At 35.0% G+C, this 18,007-nt stretch overlaps 1 long non-coding RNA gene across 4 annotated transcripts in view; it reads right to left on the bottom strand.

Moving 5' to 3' along the window:
• LOC125281345 (uncharacterized) overlaps positions 1 to 18,007 on the bottom strand; it is a 68,009-nt gene that overhangs the window by 46,982 nt on the left and 3,020 nt on the right. The gene's annotated exons all lie outside the window — the stretch shown is intronic.

Raw genomic sequence — 18,007 nt, 5'->3', positions numbered from 1 at the left:
AAGTATGTTAGCACCAAGACCTACGAGTATTTAAGATGTTTGGGGAGGTTTGTCTCAGCTGCCGAGTTGTATACTATGCTATCCTATATTTGTTATTATTGTTGTTTTCAGATACATTACGTTAAAGTAGGTGTTGAGTTTCTAAAAAGATGACATTCCTAAAAAGGAAAGGTCACATCATAGACAGTGCTATGAACTGAGCTGCTTGAGTAGAGGAGGGAGGGATTGGGGGAGCTGTTAAATTGAGCTCAACTGATTCATTCGATAAGTATTTCTTGAACGCTAGGCATTATTCTAGGCATGGATGGGCTACAGGTGATCCAGACAGACTTGTCCTCTGCAACCATGGAGCTTATATTCCATTTAGGGTGGTAGGCAATAAAATGAATAAATGATCAAAACAGATTTAGACAGAGGTTAAGTACGAGGAAGAAAATACAACAGGATGATACAACAGAGTAGGGAAAGGGGTGACTAGAAAAGACTGGGGAGGTGACATGCAGCAGAGGCCTAAATGACACATGCGAGTAGCTTGAACGTCATGTAGGGAAAAGTGTGTCAGCAGAGACCTTTAGGCTGGAATGAGCTGGCATGCTTGTGTTTGAGGACAGTAGGAAGGCCAGCATGAAGCAAAGAAGCGATGTGGGATAAGATGAGACAAGAAAGAATGGGCTGGGTCAGACCTGTGGACCATGGGAAGGAGTTCAGGGTTTAATCTGATTGAAGACGGGACCCCTCGCTTGCTGCTTGATCAATTCCGGTCGTACTGTATGCAATCTGCCTTCATCGTCTACCTGTTCCTGGGTTGTAGCTTCAGGTCCGTCTTCCCTCCTTTCTCTCGTCCTAGCTGCTGTTCTGAGGAACCCACCATCTTTCAAACAGGAAGACTTCATGCCTGAGGGACTATTTGGAGAAAATACATATGCTGTGGTGCATTAGCTCTTCCTCTAAAAGTTCCTTATGTGTGTCTATTTTGCAACTAATAGACGACTAGTTCTGCAACTAAAATCTAAATATGAGAAGCTTTATTTCCTCTGTTACTGTGTTGGTGCCAAGGCCAACCTATCAATGTGGCCCAGGACCTAGGGCCCTCAATACTTTCAGGGGCTCATAAAAATGTTCTAATTTATCTTAAAATTAGAAGAAAAAATGAACTTTTAGGTTAGAGAAAATGAGTCATATTAATATATTCATCTTTATACCAATGCAGTCATAAAATCTTAAATATTTTTTTGTGGAAGAAGAGGCCCATGAGGGCAAAAGTGTATAGGGCCCATGAAAGTAATAATATAGCTCTCATTGGTGCTTATATGGTAACAGATACTAGGGTACTTTTTACTCTTCAATACAATTATTATTCTCATAGAAAAACATTTTATTTTGTTCGATCTAGTTTATTGATTTAGTGAACTGTAAACTATTTTAATAGTAAACCCTTTTTTAAAAAAAGATTTTATTTATTGATTTAAGAGAGAGAGAGCACAGAGGGAGAGGAAGAAGCAGACTCCCCGCTGAGCAGGGAGCCCAATATGGGGCATAATCGCAGGACCCTGGGATCGTGACCTGAGCCGAAGGTAGATGATTAACCAACTGAGCTACTCAGGAGCCCCAGTAGTAAATCCTTAACACTGAAAAAATTTTGTGTATCCCATAGATGTGTATTAATTTATTTAAAAAAATATTGTATGAAATACAACATAGTTATATAAATAGATAAGTTAAAGGCTAAAGATGAAATAATGTTTAAATATTTTTTAAAGTTATTAATGATATATAAACTGTTCATTCTTTTTTTAAAAAATATTTTATTTATTTACTTTAGAGAGAGAAAGAGAGAGAGCAGGGGGAAGAACAGAGGGGGAGGGAGAGGAAAGACTCTCAAGCAGACTCTGTGCTGAGCTCAGAGCTGACATGGGGCTCAATCTCATGACCCTGAGATCATGACCTGAGCCAAAACCAAGAGTTGGATGCTTAACTGACTGAGGCATTATATTCCATTTAGGGTGGTAGGCAATAAAATGACTAGGCACCCCTATAAAACATTTATTCTTAATAAACTTATTGATAACTGTTTTTAGTGAAAATGCTTAATTTCTATAAAGTCTTATTTTTACATTTAGTGACTGAGAATTAAAATTTCAGCTTTTTAAGCATGGGTTTAAGGACTAACATAGATGAAAGAGATACTCCACAAAAAAGTCTGTATATTCCAATGGAATAAGTACATCAAGGGAAGCACTTAGGAAACTCTGATACTCGTTCTTCAGTTGCATACCAATTATGCAAACATTAAGGTGAAATTCAGCAACTTGGTACCTTCTTGGGTATCAATCATTTGTTTTTGAAACCTCATCAGAGGCTGTTAGACTGATATACTTTTAGCAATGTGCTCAAGATCCACTGAAATCATCATATACAAGATTTTTTAACAGATTATAAAGTGTTAGTTATTTTTTAAAATTAAAAAGCCGTTATGAGAGTATTTATAGAAGACATATTTACATCTGCTGTTAAAATGCAGCAAAATCACGTAACAATGGAAACATCTCTGAAGATTCATTTTTAAAATGCTTTTGCTATATTAATATTAATGAGAAACAGTGAATCACTCATTATTAAAACATCAACTTAATCTTGATGGGATGAATTAAAATATTTCTTTTTTCAAAAAATATCTACAAGGTAACATTCTATTGAGGCCCACTTACCATGCCAGCAAAGTTCAGCAAATTTGGAGCAGTTATCTAACTTGTAAGAGAAAAATGTGTAATCGACCTTTTAATTCAACAACCGTTTCAAGTACCTCAACAAGATAACCAGTGAACTTCTTTGCATGACAAAATGATCATGGTTGTTGTCTTCCTCATTATAAAATACTTAAAGGTTATGATACTTAGAATAATAAATTTGAAAATTCACTTAACGGAACAAGGAAATTGCAACACATTGCAAAATACTGAAAGGCAACCCAAGAATGATGGAGGAGTTCTTAAAGAGCTTTGGATGATACAATATGCCATTGGTATACCATATACACATCGTATGATCCATGCCTTCCTGATATACACAGGCAGTGACCGTGCCAGTGTAAATATATAGTAAAGATTAGTACAGCTTACCTTATTTTCTATTTTTTAGATAAAAAATAATTACAAATAAGAGGCTTGATATTTTCACCTTGCAATAATGAATTATTGGACTCTGGAAACCACTCTGTTAAATTGCAATTGGGTGTTTCCCATCTTTTAAAAAAAATTTTATTCTAGTTGTCTTCTCCTAATATATTTACTATGACATCGATTCCTTTTTTTTTTTGCCAATCAGAATGTTCTTCAAAAATGACAACAAATAAACACAGAGATTACAATTTCTAAATGGTCTACACATTTTTACAGATTCTTTTCAGTTTCTCATACCAGTTGAAATTAATAATAGATTAATTGAAGAAAAATTCTTTCTACAATTAAAAAGCAATTTTCCAAAGCCTTTATTATTCAAAAAGAACTAGACTAAATTAGCAAAAAATATTCAGAAAGCTATGAAATATGCACAGCCTTAAGATGGAGCAAACAAGTTTTGATCCTGAATAATAGAGATATTTTTTCACTTTTTGTTTGCTTCTATAAAAGCATTGCATACTGAAAGAGTGGAAATATGTTGTGTGCTTATCAACCAAAAATATCCAAAGATAGAATAGTATTTCTGTGGCTTTAGCATTATGAAAGGATAGAGAAGCAAATGTTATTTATGTCAAATTGGAAGTTTTAAAAAGTAAAATGACATTATCTAACTTACTGAAGATAGGAAACCAGAGGGCAAAGAGAGATTAGCATTTCAGAGACAAAATATTAGAAAAAGAGTACATTAATAACTCAGATAAAGTCATTCAATTGACTACTTTCATTTCAAAGTCTGCTATAACATCAATTGCTAGTAATTCAATTCACAGTTGAATCAAAACCTGGCTTAGAGGAATATTCCTGAACGGTTTAAGAATTTACTAGGAATCCATTATCCATTAGTATTGCCTATTACTTTTATTCAAAATAGCGGGAGAAAGTTTGGGAAAATAAGGCAGTTTTGAAGTAGCATTGTAAAAAAAATTTTTTTTTAGTAAATGGCCACAAAAAAATTCTATTCAGCTCATCAAATTTGCCTTGGCCTAATCCATATTTACCAACTTACTTCCTCCTAGCTATTTTCATCATTTTCTATCATTAAACTAAGACAGTAGTTCTCAGTCTTGAAACCAGCAGAAATAACCCCCTGAGGGAAGTAATAACTACCTACCTCTTTGACCGCGCCTTCTCTGTCTACTTTGAGGCTTCTTCTTCCTCCTTCTGCACCCGAAATGTTCCTGACTGAGGTTAGTTCAAGTCTTTACTCTTAACTTTTTGTACCCTTGCCTCTGATAATCTCATTTACCCTGTGATTTCGATCACTGCCTCCCTGAAGAAGAATCCCAAATAGCTGACTCTAGCTGAGACTTTTCAAGCTAAAGGCTCGTATTCCAACTTCCTGCTCATCATCTCCATTTGGAAATACTACAAGCAATACAAACATAGTGCCTACAAAACCAACACACGGTCTTCCTACATCATCAGTTTAACTCCTCTTTTTCTGTTAATGCTCACTCAATACCCCTACCTATGTTGTCTTGATACTGAGCTGAGCTCTTTGAATCCTCTGTCTCCCCTCTTACCGTCCCATCCTTATTATCATCACATGCATTACTTTTAATAACATCTTAACTAGTCCCCTTACTTCCACTTGAGAAACAGGTCAACTTGAATCATCATTCTGAAGCATGGCTTTACTCATGTTCCATTACCTTCTTTAAAAAGCTTTGTTTGTTTCTGATTACTTTTAGAAGGATGTTCAAATTCCTTTATCTGATATTCCAGAATTTAATGATGTATCACACTTCTCTAGATTCATTTCCCATCATCCTATGACTTTTAGCTTACACACTAAAGTTGAATTTTATTACTTCATGTTTCCCCAGTATAACATTCCATACCTTGCCCCTTTACCTTTGCTCATATTATGTCTCCTATCTCTAGGCTGAAGTACTGAACAACCTTTAAGTCCTAGCTCAAATGAAATATTTTCCAAGAAGCTTTACCTGATGGCTCCAGCTTAGCTGTGATCTCTGATTTATTCGGTTTGATTTATTCCTATGGGCTCCATGATGTAACAGAAAGGGTATGGGCTTTGAACTTCTCTACATCAAGTTTCCAAAATCATTCTTTAGCTTTGTGATGACAGGAAACTTGTTTAACTACTTTAATTCTTGGTTTTAACATCTACAAAATGAGACTATTAGAGCTTACCAAGAAGTTCAAAAGAAATCCTGTGTGATACGAGTGATGCCACCACGAGAGACGTCAATTGAGTGGCTACTTCTCAGTAGCCTAAGAAGACAGAATTTTCATTCGTTCAGATATATTAAATGCCAACTCAGGACCAGGCACTTTAAAACAGAGAGTGATGAACAAGATCAATATAGTCCCTGCTTCCATGGAGCTAATAGTCCTAGAGTCTAAATTCACCGCAGCCCCAAGTCTAGTCGTTTACTTTGCAGAAATGACCTGAAATTGATTGGACTAGTAAATATGACCATATCACTAACACCGATATATGAAATCAGAATAGGAACTTCTTATTTATACTGAAGATGCAACTGTCAAACAAACTGACTACTTGACATGGTTTAACCAGGTAGCCACATGGAATCAGAATGAGAGGGGGAAAGATTCAAATATTTGATGTTCTTGGGCTCTAATAGCCAGATGGGGCAATCTCTCAAACAGGAACATAGACTTTCTTTCTTCATACATGTATAGAGAGATGGCACCTGGGGGATATCAAGTACAAGGGAGGCCCCAGAATGATACCCCTCTCTTATTTTCTTCAGCTTCCTGAAAATTTTGCAGACAAGATTCCCAAATATTCTAATGGATCTTAAAGGTAGGGATGGAAATGCTTGCCACAGATCACTGCACAAGGTATGCCTCATGGTGAAGCTGGGGGTAATGATGACAGAAAGATAGAACTATGAACTAAATTTTGAGGAGGACTTATGAATCCTCATGAGGCAAAGAGAAATCAGTGGATAAGAAAGAATGAACTCAACTGAGTATCTGCCATTGGGCAAAAGAGCAGCTCAGCATCAAAGACTAGATTTCAGTATCAAGCCAAAAGAAATGTCATTATTCGTACACCTATTTCTAAGTTGTTGATTGTACTCCTATAAAATCATGTGCTTGCTAATCCAAATTTCTTGAAGGCTGAGACAAGGCCTAGTTTGGCTTACTATTAGAACACCATCCCCATTAGACAGTATATTCTGAATCAATGCTTAAGAAAGGAACAAATGACCCATCTTATCCTTAAACAAAGGACATATCTATCTAGGCATCATCTGCACATTGGGTAAATCCTCTTACAAGAGAGACATTTCGGGATTTGAAGAGGAAATGTGAAACGGGTCTTAGATGGCCTTAAGTGGTACTAGGTTGTCACTGGAAGAGAGGTTGGAATCTTATCTCTAGCTTCCTCCTATCCCTTTGGTATTCAAGTGTCCAATAAAAGAAAGATCCCTAAGACATAGCAGCTAGGCATAAGTAGAAGGGAAAATACAGAATCATAATAGCCTTAACAAATAATGTTTTTCTGGCTTTGTCTATACCCACTTTGCAGGTCATTTAGCCCTTCACAAAACTGTAGAGTACACGGTAATCATTATAAGCTATTAAATATTGTTATTATATATTCATCTCTCCATCACTAGGTTCATTCCAAAGACATCTGAGGTGGCCTGCATACATACAGCAAGATAACATTAAAACAACAGCAACAACCAAAACATACAAAAAGAAGTCAAAGCCAATGCTGAGGATAAGGAAAGGAACATAAACTGAAACCAAACGAAGCATTTGTATACAAAGTGCAGAATATTATAAATAGACAACAATAGTAACACTGAACTTTCTTACACACGCATTTGAACTTTGCAGGTATATTCTAATTTTCTTGGAAAATCCAAGTTCCTTAGAATCATGAGCAAAAAGAGAATCCTTAGGGAAATAAGGATATACCAACATTTGTTTAGGTATACCGTCCGATTTCCTCAGGCCAAAATCCATGGTGCATTGCTGGTTTAAAAACTGTTACCTGAGATTTCAATTCCTGCAGAATGTTCCTGAAGTAAATTTTCATGTATATTTTATCCTGCCACTTCTCCTTTCCTTTCCCTTCTTCCTTCCTTCCTCCCTTCCTTCCTTCCTTCCTTCTTTCCTTCCTTCTCTTTTTCTCTTTCTCTTTCCTTCCCTCTCTCTCTCTTTTTTCTTTCTTATTTAATCCTGATGTTCATTTAAGACATTCTTTCAAAGGTTAGTCTTTGCTCTACTGACATTGATGTATAAATAAGAGACACCTAATTTGTTTACATTAAAAAAATAATAACAATGAGAAAGGAACTATACCCAGCCACTGAAAGTAATAAAATTTAAAATAAATAGCTGCACTTTACACTTTGATTTAAAAAGTTGGTGGCAGAATCTCTGTGAGCCATCTGGAACTCAGGAGACTAAGAGACTGCACATTTTTGATCTAATAAAGACAGGCAAGCACAGGTGTGCTGATAGGCACTCACTAAAAGTAAAGCTTTCAAGACTGGAGAATAAAGCATGCTCCCTGGAGTACTGTTGTGGTTTTCTTTTCCACTTTTTAAAAAATGATATTATACTGAATGTAGTAGCTCATAAAAGTGTCAGACTGATAGTTTTGGAGTTCCAAATTTCTTTGCACAAAGCAAGACCAACACAGGCAGGCCTATCACAAATTTGCTGAAACATTTTTAGTAATGGGACTTAATTGAGACATTATAGGAACTTATACCTATGCCAAAATTTTTACATGAATCAAGTTGAACATCTGAAGGCTATGGCAGGAGATGAATAAATAAATTCATAAGAAGTGCAGGTAGCTTTGCATGTCAACTCAATTATTGCTCCTAGAAGCTTCATTTTTAATTAGGTGCAAAGATTATTTAAAATGGCCATTTGTGGCAGAAGGCCTCTTACCAGAAGATAATGGGATCTCCAATAGATTGTATTCCTATGAAATAGGTCTGGTACTAGCTGGCCATAGCAGTACCCCCTATCTTAGAACTTACACTCAGGGGTGGACTTTAACTTCTAAAAGCCACTGAAAAAACTGTATGGCTCTTAGTTCAGATAGATAATTAAGGCTTTTTCACAATTTACAAATTGCTTTGCTAGCACAGCTAGCATTAAGTTGGGGGGGTGGAGACTACAAAAGTCCTATTTTAATAGGTTAAGATCTGATGAAGATGCTTGATCAAATCAAGCATTTTGTCAATTCTAGAGTATAGTGGAAAAGCAAAGCAACTTTTTATGCTCTCTTGAGAGCTATGAGAACAAAGCACCATAAAAGTGGAGAAAGGAGACTTGGTTAACATCCTTTGATGTGGGATGGGTCACGAAGAGGATGTACTCTAGCAGTGATGAAGAATCAGAGTAGGTAAGTCTTTAGGGGACCTAAAGCTTAGCTTTGAGTCATCTTCAGGTGAGGTAACTCCAGAATGCTAGTTCCTTCAAGAACCAGGCAGTAGCAAATACAATCCTTTCTAAAGGAAGCTACGAGGGCACCTGGGTGGCTGGGTTGTTTAAGCATCTGCCTTTGGCTCAGGTCATGATCCTGGGGTCTTGGGATGGAGCCCTGAATCTGGCACCCTGCTCAGCGGGGAGCCTGCTTCTCCCTCTCCCCCCAACCCCAACCCGTGTCTCTCTATCTCTTTTTTCCTCTCAAATAAATAAATAAAATCTTTTTTAAAAATTAAAAAAAAAAATAAAGGAAGCTACTAGCATCATCCTAGGCCTTCAATTATTTCTAAAAGTTATTTTGCAAATCAGTGTCAGGGAAGTAATAAAAGTAAATAACCAGCTGCACGAAGAGACATTAAGGCATGAATAAAATATAATAGAAATAGCACACAATAGAGAAACAGGGCCTTCAAATAGGGCATTATCAAACATATTCCAAATAACACATATTATTTTCAAGGAGGTAAGAGACAAGATTGAGAATTGCAGCAGATATTTAGAAACAAAAATAGGATAACCAAAATTATGTATGAATGGATGAGCTCATTAATATCTTGGACTCAGCTATCAGGAAAAAAATACCTAGAAGGAAGCGTGGGGAAATAAAAAAGTTGGTAATACATAATAAATGTTAAAAGACAAGGAGAGGGACGCCTGGGTAGTGCCGTCATTAGGCGTCTGCCTTCGGCTCAGGGTGTGATCCCGGCGTTATGGGATCGAGTCCCACATCGGGCTCCTCCACTGGGAGCCAGCTTCTTCCTCTCCCACTCCCCCTGCTTGTGTTCCCTCTCTCGCTGGCTATCTCTGTCAAATAAATAAATAAAAAATCTTTAAAAAAAATAAATAAAAGACAAGGAGGGCACCATGATAAGGTCTAAGATATGTACAATTAGAATCCCAGAAATGGAGAAAAGAGAGACAGATGAGGAAGTACTGTTTACAGAGAAAATGTCTAGAAACATTTCCAAATTGATAAAAAATATTATGTCACAAATTCAAGACCACTTACAAACTGCAAGAGAAATAAATAAAAGGAAATCCTCGCTTAAGTACATCACAGTGAAATTGCTAAAAACCCAGACCAAAAGAAAATTTTAAGAGTAAGGGGGAGGGTGGATAGAAGTCAAATTACTTTTAAAATAAATGACAATTCTACTGAGTCAATTTCTCAACATAAATAATTAAGCTGGACCAATGGAAGGATACATTCAAAGTGTTGTAAGAAAGTAGTGCCAACCAAGAATTCTATAGCCAACACGATACCCTTTAAATAGGAAGTTGAGCAGAAAAGAAACTTAAACAAAATCCTATGCTTCTTCATAATAAAAACACTCAAAAAGTAGAAATGGAAGTTAACTTTTTCAATTGATAAAAGGCACAACAACCAACAGCTAACATAGTAGTTAAGGCTAAAAGATTGAATATTTCTCCCTTAAGATAATAAACAAGACATGGATAGTCTCACAACTTCTATTCAACATTATACTAGAGGTTCTAGTCAGGGCAATTAGGTTAAAAAAAGAAGAAGAAGAAGGAGAAGGAGAAAAGAAGAAGAGGAGGAGAAGGAGGAGGAGGAAGAGGAGGAGGAGGAAGAGAAGGGAGGGGTAGAGGAGGAGGGGACAGGGAGGGGCAGGGGAGAGGGAGGAGGAGGAGGGAAGAAGAGGAAGTAAAAGAAGAAGAAAAGAAAGACAAAATAAAAGATATCCAGATTGGAAATGAGAATTAAGTTGTCTCTATTTGTAAATGACATGATCTTGTATGTAGAAAATCCTAAGGAATCCACTAAGAACAACAACAAAAAAATACCCCAAAACTATTAGAATAAATGAGTTTCACAAGGTTGCAGGATACGAGATCAATATACAAAAATTAATTTATATAAACTAGGAATGAACAATCCAAAAATGAAATTAAGAAAATAATTCCATTTACATTAGCACCAAAAAGACAAAGTACTTGTAATAAATTCAAGAAAAGTAGTATAACATTTATAATCTGAAAACTATAAAACATGTTTGAAAGAAACCAAAGAAAACCTAAATGAATGGAAATATATCCCATGTTCATGGATTGAAAGACTCAATATTTTTAAGAGGACAATACTCCCCAATTTGAAGCACAGATTCAGTGCAATCCCTACGAAAACCTCAGCTGATTCCTTTGTAGAAACTGACAAGTTGGTTTTAAAATTCAAAAGGAAATTCAAGGGACCCAGAATAGCTTAAAAAATCTTTAAAAAGAACAAGTTTGGAGGACTCATAATTCCTAATTTCAAAACTTACTACAAATCTATCATAATGAAAATAATGTAGTAGTGGCATAAGAAAAACATGTAGATCAATGGAATAAAACTGAAAGTCCAGAAATAAACCCTCATATTCATGGTCAATTAATTTTTGACAAGGATCTCAAGACAAATCAATGAATAAAATTAGTCTTTTCAATAAATGACGCTGGAAATAACTGGATAAACAAATGTAAGAGAAAAAAGTTGGACTCCTTTCTCACAGTATATATAAAAATGTATCATAGACTTAAATACAAAGGCAAGAACTCTATAACTCTTAGAAGAAAATATAAGAGTAAATCTTTGTGACCTTGGTCCTCTTAGATATAACACCAAAAGCACATGTATCAAAAGAAAAAAATAAACTGGACTTTATCAAAATTGAAAACTTTGTGATTCAAAGATATCATCAAAAAAGTATGAAGACACCCACAAAATGGAAGAAAATATTTGCAAATCATAAATATAACAAACTTATATGTAAAGAATTTTTATAAGTCAATAATAAAAAGGCAAACAATTCAATTAAAAAGTGGGGAAAGGATCTGACCTATCTCCAAAGAAGATATACAAATGGCCAATAAGCACATGAAGGATTGTTCAACATCATTAGCCCTCTAGGAAATGCAAATTCACCAAAACCATAACAACCTACTGGAATGGCTATACTGAAAAGACAGATAATAACACGTGTTAATCAGAATGGGGAAAAATTGGAACGCTTACACGTTGCTGGTATGAAAATAAAATGATACAGGCACTTTGGGAAATATTCTGGCAGTTCTTCAAGTGATTAAACATTGAGTTATCATATGGCTCTGCAGTTACAAAGAGAAATGAAAAAGTTGTATACAAACGTTAACTGTGGCACTATTCACAAAAGCCAAAAAGTGAAAAAATCCAAATATCAGTCAACTGATTAATGAATAAACAAAATGTACATACATATGATAAAACATAATTTCTCAATAAAAAAGGAATGGAGTACTGATACATGCCACATGTATGAACCTTGAAAATTTATGCTAAGTGAATGAAACCAGTCATGACTAAAAGACCACATTTAGTATGATTCCTTTTATATGAAATGTTCAGAATAAGAAAATCTAGAGAGGCAGAAAGTAGATTAGTGATTACCTGGGTTGCATGGGTAAAATGCAGAGTGACTGCTAATGGGTACGGTTTTCTGGGGTTATAAAAGCGTACTAAAATTGACTGTAATGCTGGTTGCACAAATCTTTGTATATATTAAAAGCCATGAATTGTACTTTGAAGTGGCGAATTATATGGTATGTGAACTGTATCCCAATAATGTAGTTGTTATATGTAGAAAACTAAAGGTAAAATAAAAACATTTTCAGACAAACAAAACAGATCATTAATCACCAGGAGACTCAACAGAAGAAACTGTAGATTAAAGTTGGATGATTTCAGAAAGAATGAAGACTGACAATAAGGTAAATACATGAATAAACACAAATGAGTATTGACTGTGTCAAATGATGTTAATGATACATTATGAAGACACAATACACGTGAACGCAGGCAGAGATTCAGATACAAAATAGTGGCATAAAAGTTGAGAGGAGTGTAAACAGAGATAAAGTATTCTAAGATCCTTGCATTGCCTGGAAAGTTGGCAAAATTAAATAAATATACTCTAATTAATCAAGGATATATGTTGTAATCTCTGATATAATCACAGAAAAAATAGTAAAAATGTATATTACTTTCAACTTAATAAAGCAGGAAAAAGCTGGTATATTCAAGCTGGGTAATTTGAAGAGAGTTTAATAAAGGAGCTCTTTACAAAGATGTGAACAAGTTTAAACAAAACAAAATACAAACAAAAGGAGATAGTACAGAACTCCATTGTGTCAAGATCTGTGAAGGGTCTAAAATTTTACCTGATTGACTTGCAAGCTGAAAAATTATTCTGTAGTTTCAAGGACGCTGGCAGAAGACACAAGATTCTGGGTCAGAGACAAGGGACAGTTTGTTACTCACAGCAATAGCAACAGCTAGAGTATCAGCATTTGTTCGTTCTCACAGCTTGAAATTTCCATATAGTCCTGTGAAGAGGGTCACGTAACACCTACACAAGCAGTGAACTGCATAAAGGAGAGCAACTGTGCAACTTGGCAGATAAGGGAAAAAGAGAATAAATATCCCGACTTCATTTTCTTCCCACTGTTCAATGTCCTGCTGGTGACTTCCATTGAAAAAAAACAACCAGAAGTCAGAGAACAAGGAAGCACTTTTATGTCATCCATTAAATTGACCTTCCTGTAGCCCAAAGCTGGTGGAAAGGATGGAAAGTGGATCTGATGGGACAAATGGATAAACACAGGGGAAAAGATGAATTAATATGAAATAGTCCAAAAGAAGATAAGTAAAAAAGGGTTAAAGCAACATAGAAAGAGATAAGGAAATAGCTTTCAATGGGATAGAGATTTAACCCAAAATGTTTAAGTGTTTCAATTAAGACCCATGATCATGTGATTGGATAAAAATCAAATGAACAAAAAGCCCTAATCATATGTTATTTACCAAAGACACTTTCAAAATATGAAGTTAAAAAAAATTGACAGAAAGTATGGAAAAAAGAGGTACCATAAAACGTCAACCAAACTGTATTAACATCAGACAGAGACTTGAAGGCAGAAAAGTTACTAGAAGTGAAGGAGACCATCTCAAAATATTAATTACTTCGATTTACCATGGAGACTTAATCATTCTAAATTTGCAAAATGACATACTAAAACTAACCTCTAAAAATACAGCCTTAAAACAGCAACAATAGAACACACAGAGTAAACATAAATTTAAAAATTCACAGTGGGAGACTGTAATAAGACATCTCTCAGAAAATGATAGAACGTACAAAAAATCAGTACAAAAACAGAGAATTTAAACAACACGGTTGACATGTGTGAGCTAACCTACATATTATATATATAACAGTAAATCCAAGGACTGCAAAAAATGCCTTCTTTTCCAGCACACACATAATATTATTAATATTGACCATATGCTGGGCCATAAAGCAGGTTTCAGCAAATTTCAAAGGACTGAAATCATGTAGAGTATATACTGTGACAACAAGGTGATTAAGCTATATATTCGAAAAAGAACAAAATAAAAAGTGATAAAAATCTCTACCACAAAAAATATAAACATTTTGAAATGAATGATAATGAAAATACAACTTATTAAATCTTCAGGGATACAGCTATGGTCATACATAGAAGGAAATATATGTCTGAAAATGTAAATATTAAAAAAATATGAAAAGCTAAGTATCAATGAGCTATACACATCAATGACAAAAATTTAGGGGAAAAAACAAACAGCAAATAAAAACAAAGAAAGTAGAAAGAGAAAAATAGGAAAAATAGAAATAAACAACTGTATTGTTTATATTGCTTATTTTTATTCTACATTGTTTATTAACAACATAGATTCCTAGAAATTGTTGTCAAAATCAACATGAGAAGTAATAAGAATTCAGAATAGCCCTATGACTATTAAAGATATTAAGTCATTTACTGAATATTTTCCCACAAAGGAAACCTAAGGGTCACATGTGAATTATTCAAGTAAATTATATCCATAATTAAGAAACAATAACACCAGTGTTATATACTCTTTGAGGAAAGAAAAACAAAAACCATTTCCTATCTCTGAGGCCATCATTACCCTATATCAGCACCTCATAAAAATATCACACGCAGGGGAGTGCCTGGGTGGCTCAGTCGGTTAAGTATCTGACTTCAGCTCAGGACATGACCTCGGGGTCCTGGGATCTAGCCCCAAGTTGGCTCCACACTCAGTGGGGAGTCTGCTTGTCCCTCTCCCTTTGCCCCTCCCCCTGCTCTCTTTCTCTCAAATAAATAAATAAAATCTTAAAAAGTATATATTATGAGGGGCGCCTGGGTGGCTCAGTCATTAACCATCTGCCTTCGGCTCAGGGCGTGATCCCAGGGTCCTGGGATTGAGCCCTGCATGGGGCTCCCTGCTCTACTGGGATTCTGCTTCTTCCTCTCCCACTCCCCTTACTTGTGTTCCCTCTCTCACTGACTGTCTCTCTCTCTCTGTCAAATAAATAAATAAAATCTTTATATATATATATATATATATATATAATAAATAATTAAAATAAAATCTTTATATATATATATATATATATATATATATAATGAGAAAAGAAAACTGCAGACCAATCTGACTCATGAACATAGTTGCAAAAACTGTAAATAAAATAGTATCAAACATCAAAAATATATAAGCAAGAATAAGCAGGGTTTATACTGTGAATGTAAGTTAGTTTACCATTTAAAAAACATAATTCATTAGTTTAATAGAACCAAGGAGGAAAACCATCAACTCAGTAGATACAGAAAAGTTGTTTAATAATATTCAATATCCACTTTCGATAAAAAAATTTTTAGTAAGGGGTGCCTGGGTGGCTCAGTCGGTTAAGTGTCTGCCTCTTGATTTCTGTTCAGGTCATGATCTCAGGGTTGTGAGATCAAGCCCCGAGTAGGGCTCTGAGCTCAGCAGGAAGTTTGCTTGAGATTCTCTCTCCCCCTCTCCCTCTGCCCTCCTCCTCCACCTCACCACTCCCCAACTCCCCCGATTTTTTTTTAGCAAAAAGCAGTATGAGGGAAACTTCCTCCCTTATCTTATAAAGAATATCTATGACAAAGGTATGACAATATTTTATTTAATATCTACTCCTTCAAGATCAAGAATAAAACTAGAATCTGAGCTATCCTCACTCGTATTCAACATTGTACTCAAATCCCTAAACAGTGTGGTAAGGCTGGAAAAACTCATAAAAGATACGAAGACCAGAAAGACATAAATAAAACTGTCATTATGCATAAATATTATATGGTCATCTATATTGAAAATTTAAAAATGTTTTCAGTTAAATTTTTAAAATTAATGCATGAAAGTAATTATGTGGATAGAAAGATCAATACACAAAAATCAGTTGTTTTTCTCATCACAACAAATCATAGAAAATAAAATTTTAAAAAGGTATTCAAAGTAGTAAAAATATCATATATCAAGAACATGTCTAATAATATGTGTAAAATATCTATGTAGAAGACCATAAAACATCATTGCAACAAATTAAAGATATAACCAAATGGAAAGATACAGCAATTTCATGGATTGGGAATATTTTTTTTTTAAATATTATTTCTTTCTAAACCATTTTATAGATTTATTGCAATCCAATCAAAATCCCAGCAGCTCTTTTAAAACTTGTGAAGCTAATTCTAAAATTAATAAATTGAGGAAGAAAATGAAATGCCTTGCTTTACTGAATATTAAGAATTTTATAAATCATAATAATTAAGGTAATGTGATTTTGGTATAAATAACGATAAGTAAACCAATGGAGTAGAAGAGAGGGCCCAGAAAAGGTCCACGGATAGGTAGACAATTAAATTATGACAAAAGAGGCACTGAAAAGTTGTGAGGAAAGGAAAATCCTTTCAATGAATGAAGCTGTAAAAATTACCTATCTATATGGGAAAAAAATAATCTTTACACCCTCACACCTTCACACTTTCATGCACTAGAATAAAAATATCCGTCTTGTTGGATCACAGATTTAAATGTGGAAGGCAAAACAATAAATTTCTGGAATATATATATGGAAAATTTCTAACAGTATATAAACAAATAATCATAAAAAATAAATTTGGCTATTTAATACTTAAGAACTTCTATTTATCAAAAGATACCATTAAGAATTAGTTATAAGATGTAAGACACAGAATGGAGGAATATACTTACAAAACCTAACTAACAAAGAGCTGGTAACTGGAATATATGAAGAATTCCTATAAAAGAATAAGAAAAAGACAGACAACATAAAAATGGGTAGAGACTTGAATTGGTACTTATCAAAAGAGGATGTCCAAATGGCAAATAATCACCTGAAAAAGTCCTCAACCTCATTATTCATCAAGAAAGGGCAAGTTCCAAGCTGAGATATGGCTACATACTCAACTAGAATGTCTATTGTGAAAATTCGAATAATTTTCCAATCCTCAAGGATGTGAAGAACTGGGGAAACTTATGCTGCTGGTTGTGAAATTGATACAATTATTTGAGAAATTGGCAGAATCTACTAAAGCTGAACATACACATAGCATGACCTCACAATGTCACTCCTATACACCCTCCAGAACCGTATACACATGTGCATCAAGAGACATGTACAAAATGTTCCTTACAGCAGCATTAATAATAGTCAGAAGCTGGAAATCATCCAGATGCTTATCGGTAGAATGATAAATAAACTGTGGTATTTACATACAATAGAAGAATGATCGAGCTACAGCTACTTGTAAAAGAATATTGTAAATAAAACCTTAAGGGAACCAAGTCTAGCACAGAAGTGTCATACTGCATGATCCCATTTATATAAAGGTCAAAACCGGACAACCTACTTTATCCTGCTTTAGGGGTGGATACTTACGGTTAAACTATGAGTTGATTACCATGAAAATCTGGATTGGAGGGAGAGGCTTTTAGAGGACTGACTGCAATTCATGACCTGACATCAGTGTTGGCCTTGTGATAAGTCGTCATACAATTTTGTCTGTGAACTTTTCTTTTTGTATGTTATCTTTCCTAACATAAAGGGTTAAGAAATTTGATTTGATGAGAAAGGGAAGGGAGAGAATAAAGCAGGGAGGACACCTTTTCCATGAAGAGTAGAAAGGCTAGGATCCCTAGGGAGAGACAGAAAAGAGAGTTGCATAGGGGCAGACAATGCTCAAAGTGGGGGAGGGGCCAAGAGACAAACTTCTTCCTTTGCAATTTTACAGGTTCAAGTCAAAAAGGGCAATAGCCACTCAGGGGAGGATCCAGTCTTTGGTACCAAGATACCTGCCTTGGTGTTTCAGAAATCTTAGTACCAAGATATCTTAGTGTTACAGAAATCTTGGCACCAACATATCTGCCTCATTGTTTCAGAAATCTTCGTCAATTATGGGAAGGAAAATCTCCCTTTATAACTTCCTTTTTGATGAAAATATGCCTCTGTATTCTCTTAGACTGTACT

Source organism: Ursus arctos, unplaced genomic scaffold (genome assembly GCF_023065955.2).
Source record: "Ursus arctos isolate Adak ecotype North America unplaced genomic scaffold, UrsArc2.0 scaffold_1, whole genome shotgun sequence".
Taxonomy (NCBI): Eukaryota; Metazoa; Chordata; class Mammalia; order Carnivora; family Ursidae; genus Ursus; species Ursus arctos.
Note: the sequence above shows the minus strand (reverse complement) of the source record. Positions and strands in the feature narration are given on the sequence as shown.